This window comes from Neofelis nebulosa, chromosome 6 (assembly GCF_028018385.1).
Source record: "Neofelis nebulosa isolate mNeoNeb1 chromosome 6, mNeoNeb1.pri, whole genome shotgun sequence".
Taxonomy (NCBI): domain Eukaryota; kingdom Metazoa; phylum Chordata; class Mammalia; order Carnivora; family Felidae; genus Neofelis; species Neofelis nebulosa.
Genome location: NC_080787.1, coordinates 101,979,507 through 101,995,799, shown reverse-complemented (window position 1 = coordinate 101,995,799; position 16,293 = coordinate 101,979,507). Strand labels below are relative to the sequence as shown.

Genomic DNA, 16,293 nt, shown 5'->3' with positions numbered 1-16,293 from the left:
CTTTGTTCTGACTTTTCAGAAAGACTGAAACTAACAAGGACACACTTTTTTTTTTAAGTTTTCAGATTTCAAATATTTAATTCCTAGTATAGTGTCCCAGATGGTCTCTACTACCATGAGGAAAAAAACAACAAAAAACAGAATGATTATTTTAAAAAATGGTTTCTAGTACATTGTTTAATTTATAAATGGGATGTAGTGTTTTGTAGGAAAATGAGACGTTAAACACTTACTAGATTTCAATTTAAGGTCAAGGGTTGCTCATGGCATCATGAAGGACCCTCTGAAACAATAGTTTAGCTTAATTAAAATTACTTTCTCATGTTTAACACTTTGTGCCCTTTAAGTCTGTATAGATCGTTCATGAAGTAGAACATTTATGTTCTTTTTGTTTTAGAGTTATTTTTTCCTTTTGGTGACTGTTAGAAATTTGTGGAATATCTTTTAACCATTTCAGTGGAAAATAAATTAATAAGAACCAACTTAAGGATTTATTGAAACTTTGACCTGACAGAAAATAGCCATGGAATCTTGGGTATAATAAAGGATTATCGATCACTTAAACTTTGATACAGAAGGGTCCTATTTGGTGTCACATCATAATCATAAAGAATATTCATATTTGAAAACAGGCAGTGTTTATTTAGAAGCAAATTAACATGGAATGGAGGAACCATAGAAATGGGAAATTTTTAGAACTTGTGGAAGGACAGGGAGATAGATGCTAGGGGAGGGGAGGCAGTGCTTAAAGTGCACGGAAGGAAGAAAGTCCTGTTGGAAATACATTAGCACCAAGCAAGCCTTACCACCAATTTTTAATCTCTGTCACAGTTTCTCAAATCAGACTATTTTTTTTCGTGCCATGGTAAAATAACCTGCTTTTTAAATGGAAGTCAATGGAAGATAGGCTTTACTTTGGCCCAACTTTCCTAGATCACATTTATTACATTAACGGAGACCTTCATTGACCTTGATGAAATTACCTAGTACTTTAATTATGCAGGCACAGTATACTCAGGGGCATCTGAGAGTTCTTCAGAATTTTGATGATGGTATTGTTGGGGGCATTGGGCAGACTGGAAATTTCAGTATGAAAACCTCAGCTAGATAGGCAGTCTATGGGAACATTTCATGTTTTGCTTTTTTTCTTTTTCCTTTTGGTTATTACACTGAGTTAAACTAGTGCTGATGAAGATGCATTTACCACAATGTGCATTTAAAAAAAAGTCTTTTAAAAGATGCTTATTTTTAAAAAATGTTTTTTTTTTTTTTACTGGATATACTTAGGGAGTTATGTAGGATAACAACTAGGACCATTTATTGGATCTTCCCAGTTGGCATTGTTATTGTTAAAAGTCTTTGTGTTACTAGTAGACTGCCACAGGTTTGACATTTTTCAATTTATAAGGAAAAAACTCGTGAAATTTGACAACACAAAAATTACGTCTTCTCATGTTCTAATCTCTTTTATATAACAAAATAGGAAAATCTTATAAGATTGCAATGAAATATGTACTTACCTTAGAAAAATGAGACACTTTTAGTTTTATATTTTATTTCTTACCCTGTTTTTAATTTTAAAAGGGAAACAGCTTCATCGATTTATAAATTATTACTTATGAAGTTACCTTAAAACAACTTCCTAAGCTTTTAAACCATACTAAAGGGAAGTAACATTTATGATGTGAATTTTGTGAGTTATCTTTTCCAAATCAACTGTCATATATGCATATTCATTAACTGAATAGTATTCAGTTAGTGTTTTAACTTAAAAATTGTTTAGATTGACAAGCTAATAAATATGCTTTTTAAAAATTAGGACAATTTGTCAATTATATGTAATATTCAGTAAAGTCTAATTAAAATCTTAGTTTATCCCACTAAAAGTAAGCATTTACTGTTTTGATACTTCAGTGTTTGACAAGCATTGCATACTTGTCTTAAAATTTTACATGATTTCATTTTCTAGCAAGTTGGCAGGTGTTAGCTGTCTATAATTATAACTGAGTGATTTTTCAAATGCTATTCATAGCCTAAACACAGTAAGATATTCTTCCAATCATGTGATAAAGACCAAGCCTTGCAAAATAGAGGTAGAGTGGTCTGTTCAATGGTACTGAAGGACATATTTAAGAGAAGCCTTTCAAAAGTAAAAAGTGATTTAAATGATAGGGAGAGTTTTCTCACAAAATAAGGTCTCTTAGAGTTGTTGATATACCTCACCAAATTAAGCTGAGTCTACTTTTTTACCTAACCTTTTTACCTAACAAGTAATGTATGCTTTGGCAGACCTAAGTTATAAAATATAATCTTTATTGGTTCAGTTTTGTTGATGATAGAGGTTCGAAGTGCTAACAGCTCAGAGCCTGGAGCCTGCTTCAGATTCTATGTCTCCCTCTCTCTCTGCCCCTCCCCCTCTTGTGCTCTGTCTCTCTCTCTCTCTCTCAAAAATAAATACACATTAACAAAATAAAAAAAAAAAAAGACCTTACTGGATTTTCTTTACCAGTAATATGCTCATGAATAAATTAACCTCTGTAGTTTCAGTTTCCTCATCTGTGAATTTACATAATTTTATTATCTACCCTGTGGTGTGATTATAAAGATCATATTGGTAAAGCAGTTAGTTTGTAATCTTCAATATTTTGTAACCTACAAATTTATTTATTTTAATTTATTTTTGAGAGACAGCACACAAGAGGGGGAGGGACAGAGAGAGGGGGACAGAGGATCTGAAGCAGGCTCTGCACTGATGGCAGTGAGCCCGGGGCAGTGATGGGGGTCGAACTCATGAACTGTGAGATCATGACCCGGACCATAGTGGGATGCCCAACCGACTAAGCTACCCAGACTCTCCTGTAACCTATAAATTTAATTATGAATAACTCTTTGATACTATTTACTTATCTGTAAGATGAAGGTAATAATAATACCAAACTCAGGGTAGTTCGGAGACTTAAATGAACATGTAAAGCATGCAGAAGTACATAGTAAGTGCTCAAATATTGGCAGTGATGCTGATGATAAGCTTGCTTTTGGTGCTTTACTTAATAAGTCGTACTCCAAACTGGCATTGCTTTAGGATTTTTCTGTTTAGAATTTGGGATTTTTATATACTTGACTTTCATACATCCCACATCTTTTATCCACATATATTGACACTCCTAATTGCCTTTTGTACATTGAATGTTCGTATATAAGCTGACTAATGCTGATGTCTAGCTTTAGCAGAGGATGCCTCTAACCAGCCACTGCCCAGGGTAGTTGGCCTGCCCAGAGGTTTGCCCTAGATGTGATGGCAGATATGTAGCATCCATCCCCTCCTTGGAGTCCAACACCATTCTGCTATGTCAGCATGGCACCAGCAGGGAGGAGTTGCAGGCGGGCAGTTACTTGTGTTATCCAGATGGTCAAGTGTACATGGAGAGGTCCATGGCCAAGGCCTTTGCTTCAGTATCTGGACAGCATTAGAGTATAATTATCAAGATCATGGGCTTTGGAGTTAGTCAGACCTGGCTTTCAGTCTTGCTCTGCCAAACTCTGTGACCTTGGGCAAATTACATAACCTCCTTAAACCTCAGTTCCCTCACAGAGTTGAAAGGATTAAATGAGGTAACATGCGCAATGCTTACTGGAATCCAGTAAGCACTGAGTAAATGTTAACTATTAATATTCTGTTCTGCCCCCATAGTGCCATAGAGAAGAGATGGAAAATTGAGCCCTGTGGCATCATACACTTTTTAGGGTACTCCCAAGTTTCTGAGCAACTGGGAAAGTTTTCACTTACTTTCCAGGTTCCCTGACTCAGGAAATAGCACTCTAGAGGAAATAACACCTCTAGGAACCAAATTAAGGATTGTATAAATATTGTTTTAGCCATCTGGGAACTGGATTCCTCCTTTGATATGTTAGTCTGTTATTCCACTTGTGAACGTTGGACTTTCAAATACATCTTCAGGTACACATGATATAGGAAAAGCAAATCATGGCTTGTACACCAGTGTTGTGAGTAAGCAACTAAATCTTCTGTGCCTGGTCGATTCATGCCTGATACTTTAGGCAAGTTATCTACTCCAGAGACTGTTAGCCTTGAAGGTCTACTGAGGTGATTAGAGCTGCACTCTCGGTATTCCTACTCTGCCCACTGCAATGGGAGCCTGACATCTTAAACTGAAAGTCCCCGAGGCCTTTCACTCTTGCCTGGTAACTGGCCTAGCTTAGACAGCTTGGTATGATTAAAACAAAGTAACTAAGCAAAGATACATTGCCAGAAAGTTACCTCAGCAAAAGTAACAAGGCTTGAAGAGATTTTTGTATGTACCATGTTAGATTTCTTGAATTTGCTTGGTTATGTGTGGGTGTGTTTGGGGGCTCCTCCTAAGCTGCCATGTCTGCCCCCCTTATAATCTGCCATGGCATTGGAACCAAGTCATCTTAAATTATCGTCAGTAGTCTTTTAATCTTTCTTGTTTGGCAGAATGTATACTTTTGAATGTCGTAAGAATAGGCATTCTCTATGTGCAGCCTAATTCTTTGCCCTTTTTGTATATTATTTCATTCAGTCTTCACAACACTGTAAGAGTAGATATTATTATCCCTATTTTATGTGTGAAGAAAAATCAGAGCCCAGATAGGTTAAATAACTTGCCCAAGGTATCATAGCTAGTAAGAGGAACCAGATTTCAAACCCAGGCATTGAGAGTCCAGAGTCCATGCTTTTCACCACTACACTACACTTTCTGGATAAAAATTTAATATAAAACTCCTAGCAGTGAAAATATATATTACTTTTTGTTCCAAATTATTTTTCCTTCAGGATGAAATGTAAAACTTTGGTGTTTCTAGGGGAAACTACATTCTTAGATGTTAATAAATTGCATACCAAATTCTTATTTAAACCCTGACCCATCTTGAAATTGCATTTGGACCCCGATTGATCTTCATGTTTCGTTGTGGTGCATAATTTTTATTATGTTGTCATTATAAATTTCAGCTGATTGCATGGAGGCTCTGGCTCTTGGAAATATGGTGTGTGAAAGGTTTGTTTTTACATTAAGAGATTACTAAGTAAGATGATTTCTTTAGTGAACTGCCTAAAAGAAAATTTGGTATATTTCCATGAGTAATAGACTCTGGGTTAGCTTTGAATGTTAAAAGAGCATTCTCCTAGCTAGTTCATTGTTGCCATGACAGTGCTGGCAGTGTGAGTGTTGTAGTAACTCCTTGCAATGATCTTATTTTAGACCCTAACGTTTGCAGTGTCAAACATCCCCTTCCCCGCCCCGTAAGTAACTCTAGTGGAAAAGTACTGGTTTTATAACTGGCTTCTGGCTTTGTAGCTGAAAGACTGCACTATTGTGGGCTTAAAAAAAAAAAAAATAGTGTAGGAGTGTTGAGTATTTTTCCTGTGGATTGTGAATGTTTGAAATTTCCCAAAATATGGTATTGCATTACATACAGCAAGTTGTTTACAGCTAAAAAGGGGCCTCAATTGTCTTTTTAGAAATCAAGTCCAGATTTTATCATTACTTTGAGCTCATATAGAAATCATTTTTCCATTTGTATGTCTCCCGTGCATACTTTAAAGTTTTTGGATTCTTTTATTCCCTTATTGTGGAAAATTATCATTAGAACCATAAAGGATTGTGTTTAAATAGTGTAGAAAGTACTTTTTTCTTATTCTTTCCATAATTCAACATTTATCTGATCAAAATGGAACATCTTAATCTTGATTTCTTAAATTGTGAAGTAACTAAAGTTATGTAATTTTAAGAAATTACTCAATTTGAACTGCGTACTTAACATAATTGTTGAGGTGTTTTTATCTTTGTTGCCTATATGTTATAAATTAAATTTTAAAATACTTTATCGATATTTTCTAATTGTAAATCCCATCGTAACTGTACTGTTAAGCACACAATATTTTCAAATTCATTATAGTGCTTGCCATTTTCTATCATTTTGTATACCACTTGTTAGGTCAGAGTTTTGGTATCTATGGTATGTGCACTAAAAATCTAGTATAGCATGATGAATCAATGATTTTGACAACAAATCTTGTCGAAGAAGATGGAAAATCTAAATACTATATACTTCATTTGTTAACAACTACTAACAAATAATTCCATTGCTTTTCTCTTAAATGCTCCATTAAAAGTCTAGTTCATCTTCCTTAGATGCTGAAGATCTAAACAAAGTTTGCACAGTTGCACCTGTACTGAGTATCGGCGAATGGATGTAAGGCAAGCCCTGTTCTTTCTTTCTTCAGTTTAACATATAAAAGTAATTTTCTAAACAAAAATTTGACCCCAAGTTAGAGTTACTTTTGTCTTTTCCAACACACAATGAATGTTTTAATCCTTATTTTCTATTATTCCCTTTAGTGCATTATATTATTATCTCCTTAGTGGTAATTATTCAGATTAAGAAGTATCTAATTCCAATCTATCCCAGTTTTTAATGACAGCCTCTTTGAATTTGGGAGTTAATGTGTTGTAAAATGTGAAGAGTCAAACCTTAAAATAAATACTCTGTTATTTTTGTACTATATATTTATATTAAATGCTTTTGATTGGTTAGAATGAAACTTAATTATAGTTAGTGCCTTTTCCTTTGTTAAAACACTTTATGACAGGGTTACTGCTTTTCCTCCTGAACCCCATAGCACCTCCAGCTGACCTCCCTCTCCACATAAGGCTGAAATGAGTATACTTTTTAAAAGTAAGGATTCATTTAAAATTTTTCTTTGTGCCTGACACTGTTCTAGTGCTGTGGTGGGATATAAAAAGTAGGAACAACCACTACCCTTAAGAATTTTGTGATGATGTAGAGAAAAAAATTTAAGAGCAAATCAAGGCTGTGACTAAAAATGTTAAATTTTATGATAGTATGTTGACAGCAGTGCAGGTATTGAAAGAATGTATACATAATAGCTCCACATCTAGGAAACCATCTGAAAGGTTTATGTATGATGATCACTACAGTGCTATGTGCAATGTCAGTGTATCATCTATATGTGTTTCTATAGAAGTGGGTAATAATCTGAATATCCAATAATTATGGATAATTAAATTATGCTGCATCTTTATAAAGGACTATTACACAGTTAATGAAAATTCTTTTAAAAATATATTAGAAAAGATTATGTATTTAAGTGGAAAAGAAATTCTTAAGGTCGTGCCAAATTATATTTTATAAAGAGGGGGGAAAGGAAACCTATGTGCACCAAAATATGAACTATAGTTCTCTTTTAAAGTGGGATTATTAGGGGGCGCCTGGGTGGCCCAGTCGGTTGAGCTTCTGACTTCGGCTCAAGTCATGATCTTGCGGTTCATGAGTTTGAGCCACACGCCAGGCTCTGTGCTGACAGCTCAGAGCCTGGAGCCTGCTTCAGATTCTGTGTCTCCCTTTCTCTCTCTCTCTCTCTCTCTCTCTCTCCCCCTTCTCTGCTCGTGCTCTGTCTCTCTCACTCTCAAAAATAATTAAGCATAAAAAAAATTTAGAGTGGGATTATTAGAAATTTTGGTTTTTCTTTTTATAATAGTTAATAAATACTTAAGTTTATTGAGTGCTTACTATGTGCAAGGCATTGTTATAAACATTTTATATATAACATTTGCAAAGTTTCAAGTAGATTATAGATTTTGAGGATGATATCTTCCCAAAATAAATATACTAATATGAATGCACCCACTTGTTGTAAGATTAAGTTTCTGATTTATTTAGCCAAGGAAACAGGAACTTCTCAAAATCTAGGCTTTTTCGTTAGGAGACAGTTTTAATCTGCCCTGATACTGCTTTCCTTGGCCCCCAGGGTTCCTAAGGGGGTGCAGCTGCTGGAGACATTCTCTGGGTCACACCAGATCTGCAAAACCCAAAGTTTGCTGTACTGTTCCTTTTTATATTTGCAGTTTATACCCACATTCTGAAAGAATTTATACAAACTATTTATGCACTTTGTTTGAAGGTTCATTTCCCTATATTATCTAATAATATTTCTAATATCTAAATATATATCTAAAATAATATCTAATGATAATTATTTGTAGGTATTTATACCTACAACAATCTGTGAGGTGAATTTTACATTTTATAGATGACATGAGGAAACAGATTAAGTAACTTAGCTCAAGTAGTGAGAGCAGGAGGCATGTCTGACCCCTCCTGGAATGGAGGAGGCATGTCTCCCCACTACTGGGAGAGCAGGAGGCATGTCTGACCCCTGAGTGTCTATGTTCTTAAACATTAATCTGTTTTCCTATAGCTTTGGGTTTTTGTTTGCTTTTGTTTTTTTTTTTTTTTTTTGCAATGAGTATGTATTACTTTTATATTGAAAAGTGACTTAAAATAAGTGTGTAAAAATTAAATAGAGAGTGTTAATTCAGAGCAAGGAAAGATCAGGATAGGTTAGGATAATAAAGGCAGCTTATTGGAGCATATAAATTTTAATGTAATAATTAACTTTTCTCTTCAACTCCTCTGTTTGTTGACACAAGTATACATTCCTTCTATCCCCAACATGCCCAAACCAAACCTCCAATGACTGGCTGGAAATAATTAATGCTCTATTGTACTTTCCTGCAGACTAAGTTTTGGCCTCATTTTTGTTTCCTTTTGTGGCCCCCTTTTATTTTTCTTTTGCCATCTGTCAGTGCGTGTATGAACATGTAACTATGACTTTTGTCAAAACTCCTTCTCAGGACAGCATTGGGCATTATAAATAAAACCATTCCAGCTTGGCACTTTTCATGTGGTAATACCATTGTAATTTAAAGATTGAGATGTTCAAAAGAAGTTGTAAAAATTACATGAATTAATTATATTTAAAAACAAATTGAAAGGAAGGAGAACTATGATCTTGAATCTTGTCTGGGGAATTAACCTAACAGCATAAACCAGGGTTGGTGTTCATCCAGGATGCATTGGCACCACAATACTTGTTAAAACATTGATGTATTTTCAGACCAGTTGGTAAATGGTGAAGAGAAACTTCAAAAAGCAGTAAAATTGTAATACATAGTCAAGATGGGTGGTTTAGCTTAGAAGCCATGCATGCACTTAGATTCCAAGATGGTCTGGTCACTGAAGCATAGAGCTGGAACGTTTGCTCAGATGTCCTATTATTTCCGATATTGAAGGTACAGAAGCCCTTGGGTGGGAGAGAGAGACGAAGCAGATGAACTAAGGGGACCCTAATCTATAAACCCGCAAAAGAAGTGCCCACTTGTGCCAAGAAGAGAAACAAGGTCCAGGCCTTGGTGGTGACTAGGGAGACTGCCACAAACAGTGGGCGGCGGGGTGGTTGGGGGGAGTGGGGAGCAAGCAAAGACTGTCAAGGTGTGGTCAGTCAGGTGGGCTGGAGCAGCTTTTTTTTTTTTTTTTTTTTTTTGGTTTAATAATTGAATTAGTTATCTACTGCTTCATAACAAATTTGGTGGCTTAAAACCATACACATTTATTATCTCACAATTTCTGGGAGTCCAGAATCTGGCTACAGCTTAGCTGGGATGTCTGCTTTGTGGTCTCCCATGCTGCATTTAAGGTGTTAACCAGGGCTGTGGTCTTATCTGAAGGCTCAAACGGAGAAAGATGTGCCTCTAAGCTCACAGGATTCAATTCAGTTGATCAGATTCAGTTCTTCAAGGGCTTTTGGATTAAGAACTTCAGTTTCTTGCAGGCAGTTGACTGGAGGCTGCTTTTAGTTCTTTTCCATGTGGATTTCTCTACTTCCTCATGAAAAGCAACTGAGAGGAGCCTGAGAGAGAGAGAGAGAGAGAGAGAGAGAGAGAGAGAGAGAGAGAACCAGCAAGACAGAAGTCACTGTCTTACAACCTAATCTTGAAAGAGACATGCTATCACTTTTGCCTCAATCTGTTCATTAGAAGCAAGTCACTGGGTCCAGCCCATACTCAGAGGGAGCAGATTACACAATGGAGTGAATACCAGGAGACAGGGATCATTGAGAATCATTTTATAAGCAGCCTTTCACAACAACATATCTCCTGAAGCTAGGAGTTGGGAAGAGTGGGGTTTCCTGTATACTGTGAAGAGAGTTGTGTGTTAAATCATATGCCCAAGAACCTATTTAATGCCTTGAAGAGAGTGTGGTCAAGCAAGTGATAATATGACCCCAGAATCTGTCCTTTCCCCACCCTTGCAAACATTCTCCACTTAAAGGAGACTCATACCACCAGCCTGGCCAATGGATGCCCTTCCCTAGGCCTTGTCCCTTCAGTGGCTGGGACACCAAGGCCCACCTCCTCTAGCAGCTTTTTTATCTTTCTCTTTCATCCCCTCTGACCCCTATAACTCTTCTATGCCTCCCCCCCCCTTACTGCATTATTCTGTGCAATCTTAGGAAATTCCCTACTTCTCATTCTTTGTACTAAAAGTAAAAAGTACTAAAAGTAAAATAGCATTAGTCCAAAAGGTAGAAAGTGGCAAACAGCTTTCTTTTCATCATTCAGTGACTAATAAGCTGTGAATCAAATCTCAGCTGTGTCTGTGATTTGAGGGGGAAAAGGAATTAGAAATAAAGCCCCAAACTTATGAGCATTCTCTAATGAATAATGAATGAGATTAAACATAATTGTAAACCTAAATTTTTATTCAAATCTCTGAAACTCAAGTTGGTATACTTTATGTCAATTTAGTGGTGTCTGAAAGGAAACAGATGAAATAATTTATTTTTTTTTAATTTTATAAGCTCCAGCTCCTTATGGATTTTGGCTGTTGCAGAACCATATCAAAATGATTACATAACTGATAGCAGTTTAAAAACAATTTTACCCCACTGAATACAATGTTTAGTTGAGGCTAGGTCTTTTCATTTGTAGGGAAAGCTCTTGGTTTCGGTTTTTAAAAATCATTGTCATTATGATTTTCTCTTATTCATCTTTAATATCTTGGCCAAATATTTGATTAAAATTAAAATATTTTACCCATATATATTTTAAATCTAGGACATATATATATATATAAATCTAGGATCTATATATTTATATGTATAAAACATATAAAACATGTTTCCACATGATAACAGTGGCTACTTCTAGGCCATGGTTTATGCTTTTCTACATTTTCCAAAATTTTTATGAGTACTTCTATTTTTTCTAATAAGAACAAAAAATACATGTCATTAAAGAGAAAATAAGTTCAATAATACCACTTTCTATTCATAGGAGAATTACTTTTATGGTAAGTACAACTTCAGTATACTCTGAAATAAATTTTTTCTAATATGGTATATATTTTAAAAGCTGTTGTTCTTTAATTTCCTTTAGAATTACCTTTCTTTCAGAGGATTTGGCTGTTGATAGAGCAGATTTTATCCTAATGGATTTTGCATTCCTGTTTTTTTTGTTTTTTGTTTTTTTCTCTCTTTGCCTGGATGAAAATTTACTCCAAATTTTCAGTTTATTATAGTTTTTATGAACACTAGATGGCACTCTTGCTCAACTGAAAACTAGTTTATTAATCATATTTTGGTGCTATGGGCCTTAGAAGAGTTGGGTGTGCAACTTAAGAATGCTTATATTTCCATTTTGTTTTAAAGGAGGGAGTTTGGGGAGAAGGAAAATTTCCAAGTTTAGACAGCTGAGCTTAACGGGTTTAGTTTTTCCATCTGTGCAAAGATCACCATGTTAATAATAAGAATGTTGAGCATTCCACAAATATTTATTGGACCCACTGTCATTAGGCACTACATACATTAGTGAGCAAAGAAGGTAAAAGTCTACCCTCCTAGAGCTTATATTCTAGTGCTTGGATTCCCGTCCCCCCTCCCCCCCCCCCCCACCATACTTGCATTCACCCGTTAACTCACCTATTTAATAAGAGGAAGCTGGGAGAAGTTATCTAACTGTCCCTGTTCACCTAGCTCATCTACACAGCAGAGCTGGGATTCAAACTCCAGCATTTGGTCTCCAGAATTTGTTCTATTAATCTCAACACTCTACTGCCTTTCAAAACTTAAGAATATTTTATTACTTAATTTGTTAAATGCAAATAACATTTGCCTATTTCTTGCCTGTTTCTTATTTTAAAAAACTTTTAATGTTTCTTTTTGAGAGAGAGTGTGCGCACACAAGTGGAGTGGGGACAGAGGATCCAAAGTGGGCTCTACACTGACAAAGCACCACCTCCCCACCCCCGGTTGTGAGGTTTGAACTCATGAACTATGAGATCATGACCTGAGTCAGTTGGTGCTCAACCGACTGAGCCACTCAGGGGCCCCCAAATTTGCTTATTTATTTATAATTGTTCCTAATCCATTCAGTTCAAATGTTTTTACAATTTTTTATTGAAAAAAATACTAAATAAAATACCTATTTTTTAAATTGAAGTATAATGTACAGTGTTATATTAGTTTCAGGTGTCAAATGCCTACTTTTTTTAAACGATTCTATTGTCAACTATCATAGCCTTCGCTCTCTTATGAGGTCATGTAGGTCAAGTCACAAACACAACTTGCGTTGTTTAAGTATGTATTTAAACATCCTTATAGTCCTGTTTACCTTAAGCTCCTTTTATTAGCCATGTAAAAATTTGGATATGATGTATTAATGAGAGCTCTGCCAGATTGTAATTCAGTTATTGTATAATGAGACATTGATTTAACAAGTATCAAAAGTTACTATTTTACTTGCCTGCTTGCTCCATTGTGTTGTTTTACATTTTAGTAATACTCTGTTTAAAAAATACAAAGTCAATGATACACTATGAAACGTGAAAGTGATATAGAACCTTAAATCATTTAGTAGTCTAGAGATGCACTTCATGATTTGTGGGGGGGGGGGGGGGGCAGGGAATTATCTTCCTCTAAAATAAAAGCTATTATATGTAACTTAGGATAATTTACATTATACTTGTATTTTTCAACAACCAGAGTTGTATTGAACAACATTCTTATTGTAAGCTACTGAGTATAGAGGGAAAATCAGCTACCATAGAATAAAAATATTGATGACTAATTTATACCCAGGTAATAGATACGTAAAACTTGCCTTTAGAGAAGCTGAAATAAGTAGTTCTTAACAGCTAGCTAGACCCTTATTCTTTTTTGCTATAGAACTGTTTTAGATAACAGAACTATGTATTTGCTATGCTAATAATTAGAATCAACTGTCTTTTAATTAAATAAAATAATTAGTAAAAAAGAATCACTCTTGTTTACCAGAGAGTAGAAGGAAGTTTTCAGAGCAGAGATTTATTTTGGAAAATGCGACAATTTAAGGTTTCTCACATTGAGGATTATAGCTTTTCTAGGAGCGTATGTGCCCCTTAATTGAATGCAAAATTGTGTAAACTAATGAGCATTTTATTTTTCTTAGGAGAAAGCCCACATTTTATCAGATTATCAAAGAGATTGTGACCCCAAAAGACAGCCCCATGACTAGAGTGACCTACTGTATATTAAATTTATTTTCCTTGAACTTTAGATAAAAATTAAATGATTGAAATTAGGGAGTTTTAAATCAACAAAGGGGAGAATCTTGCTGATTCAGTGTTGGCTTATCCCTTTTGGTCTGCTGATCCTCTTGTGGCATGCCTGGTGGTATTTGTACTTGAGTTACTTGTGATATTTGTCATGAACTGGTAGGCCCCTGACAATCTAGAGCTAACAAGTTCAAACCTTGCTTCAAGAATGTTAGAAAACAAGGAGCCCAGCTGTGCATGGTAAAGCTTCAGCCCTCACATAGCATAAGCAAGAAATATATATGCAAGTCACAGATTTGGGGGTTGTGTTTTTCCTTAGCAAGCTAATTAATACAGAAATTGGTAATAGTCAGACTGCCAGGGTCCATATCCTAGTTCTGCCTAGCTGTCTAACCTTGGGTAAGTTACTTAGCATATCTAAGCTTCGTTTTGTCATCTGCAAAATAAGATAATAGCACCTCATATCACTGAAGATTAATAGTGCCTTGATCTCTTTAAGGTACTTAACACAGTGCCTGCCTTAGTACTTAATGTGGCAAAAAAAAAAAAAAAAAAAACTAAATTTATTCTTGTATATGCATTAGCTGTTTAAGATAACACCTGTTCTTCTAGCTTCTTGATTTTTCTTCTTAGTCCCAAACACTACCTGACCTTATTTATTTTCATGTTGATTCTGTCTACCTTATTAGGTTGTAAATTCCATGAAAATGGGCATTTTTTCTTGTTTACTACTGGGTTCTCTAGGCCAGTGGTAGTACATACAAATAGACATCCAACAAGTATTTGTTCAGTGAATGAATAAAGGTTAGCGATTATCATTACTTGGCAATTTCTGTCTACCCTCCCTCCCATCTGCCTGGACCAACTGCAGCTTCTTTTTAGGCAAGGCTGGTAGGCTAGAAAGAAAAGTCTCTTTCCCTAACTGGGTTAGCTGACATCACAACTTAAAAAGGAATATTAATCTCTTACAGGCTGTCTCTTCTCAAGGTGTGGCCTACAGATCAGCAGCATCTGTATCGCCTAGGAGGTTGTTAGAAATGCAAAATCAGACTTGAATCCCCAGGTGACCATGATGAACATTATTACAGTTTGAGAAGCGCCATGTTGATCATTTTAAGGAATTTGGATTTTATCCTAATGGTAATGGAGAACCACTAAAATATCTCAGGTTGGAAATTATATTATCAGATTTGTCATTCAAAATGATCACTCTTGTATCCGAAACAGTGGTTGTCTCTGGGAAAGGAACTTTTTTGGCTGGAGACATTAACAGGACTGAAGCTTTTTGCTGTGTACCTTTTCCCAGACCCATTCTGAGATGGTGGGCCCTGGCCAGCATATGTGTGGCCTCTCCACCCTGTCCTCCCACTTCAACCCCACTCTCAGACCTTTACCATGAAGGATGGACACCTGACCTCACATCAGGACTGTGCCCATCACACATGCAGCTACCACTTGCCTACTCCCAGGGCATTAGGGGTGTGCCAGTGAGCCCTTTGTTAGGCCATAGGGAGAACAACCCATGTGCAGGCCCTGGGAGTGGGCTTAGCCCATTTGGGTAGAGGCTCCCAGGGTTCAGGCACCTGGAGCATGGTCTGGGTGGTTATATGCCCTAGGCTCTATGGACTCTTTGCCTACTGGAAGAGTGCAGCTAGAAGAGGCCTATAGTGAGCCCTCTAAAGTCCATGGACCCCATGATCTGAGTCTTAGGGATGTATTGCCTTCTTGTACCTTATGTTTTCAAATCATGTGAATGTATTTTAATCAATGTGAATACATTACCTACATTAAAAAATAAAATGGAACAGTAAAATAAAATGACATTGGTTCCTGTGGGAATGGATAGGAGGAGTACAACAATGGAGGCATAAAGACCTGTTAAAAGAATATGTCAGTGTTTCAGCAATAACTGATACAATGCTTGGTTGAGTATGAAAATGTAATTTCAGCTAGTTTTTCATTTAAAGACTCACTGTTATTAATTATTATTTCCTAGTGTGTGGGAGTTTTCTGGCCCTTGCATAGTTGAAAGTGTTTTTACCTTGTCCTCAGCTTTCATTATAGTTCACTAGAATTCTAGGTTAAAATCATTTTCTTTCAGAACTTGGAAGACATTGTTTCACTATTTTATTGCATCTGGAATTTATACTGAGAAATCTGTATAGGCAGTCTGAGTCTCATTCTTTGTTTATGAAACCTATTTTAGTTTATTTTACCTCTCTTTGAAAACCTTGTTTTTCTTTTTTCTCTAACTTAAAAAAAAAAAAAACTATTGAACAATTCAAAGAATAATACAGTTAAATACCACATACTATTCACCTAGATTCACATATTAACATTTTGCCATAGCCACTTTCTCTAATTTTTTTCTCTTTTGCTGTACCTCTTGAAAGTTACAAACATGTCACCTCTAAATACTTTATCATATATCTCCTAAGAATAAGGACATTCTTGGAGCCTAAGATGTTTTTATGCTTTAAATCTTGAAATTTTATTTTATGAGTGTGTGTCTCTACCTATGTACCTTTTATTATTGATCCTTTGCATGTGGGCCCTTTCAGTACAAAGATTTGAATCTCAAAGTATTATTTCTTTTCTTCCATTATCTTTGTTATATCTGTCCTTTTTGACCTATTGTTAGTATTATACCTTCATCTACCTTTTTTTTGCCAAATGTTTATTTTGGGGGGGGGAGGGAAAGGGGAAGGGGCAGAGAGAGAGAGAGAGAGAGAGAGAGAGAGAGAGAGAGACAAAGAATCCCAAGCAGGCTCTGCTCTGTCAGCACAGAGCACTATGCAAGGGCTCAGACTCATGAACTTGTGAGATCATGACCTGAGCTAAAACCAAGAGTCAAGA

At 35.9% G+C, this 16,293-nt stretch overlaps 1 protein-coding gene and 1 long non-coding RNA gene across 2 annotated transcripts in view; one reads left to right on the top strand and one right to left on the bottom strand.

The window, feature by feature from the left end:
* Positions 1-16,293, top strand: part of SESN1 (sestrin 1) — a 118,432-nt gene that overhangs the window by 6,474 nt on the left and 95,665 nt on the right. The gene's annotated exons all lie outside the window — the stretch shown is intronic.
* Positions 9,430-14,863, bottom strand: LOC131514666 (uncharacterized). The gene is made up of 2 exons (XR_009263197.1): positions 14,832-14,863; positions 9,430-9,754 (listed from the first exon to the last, which is right to left on the bottom strand). It is a non-coding gene; the product is annotated as an uncharacterized LOC131514666 (long non-coding RNA).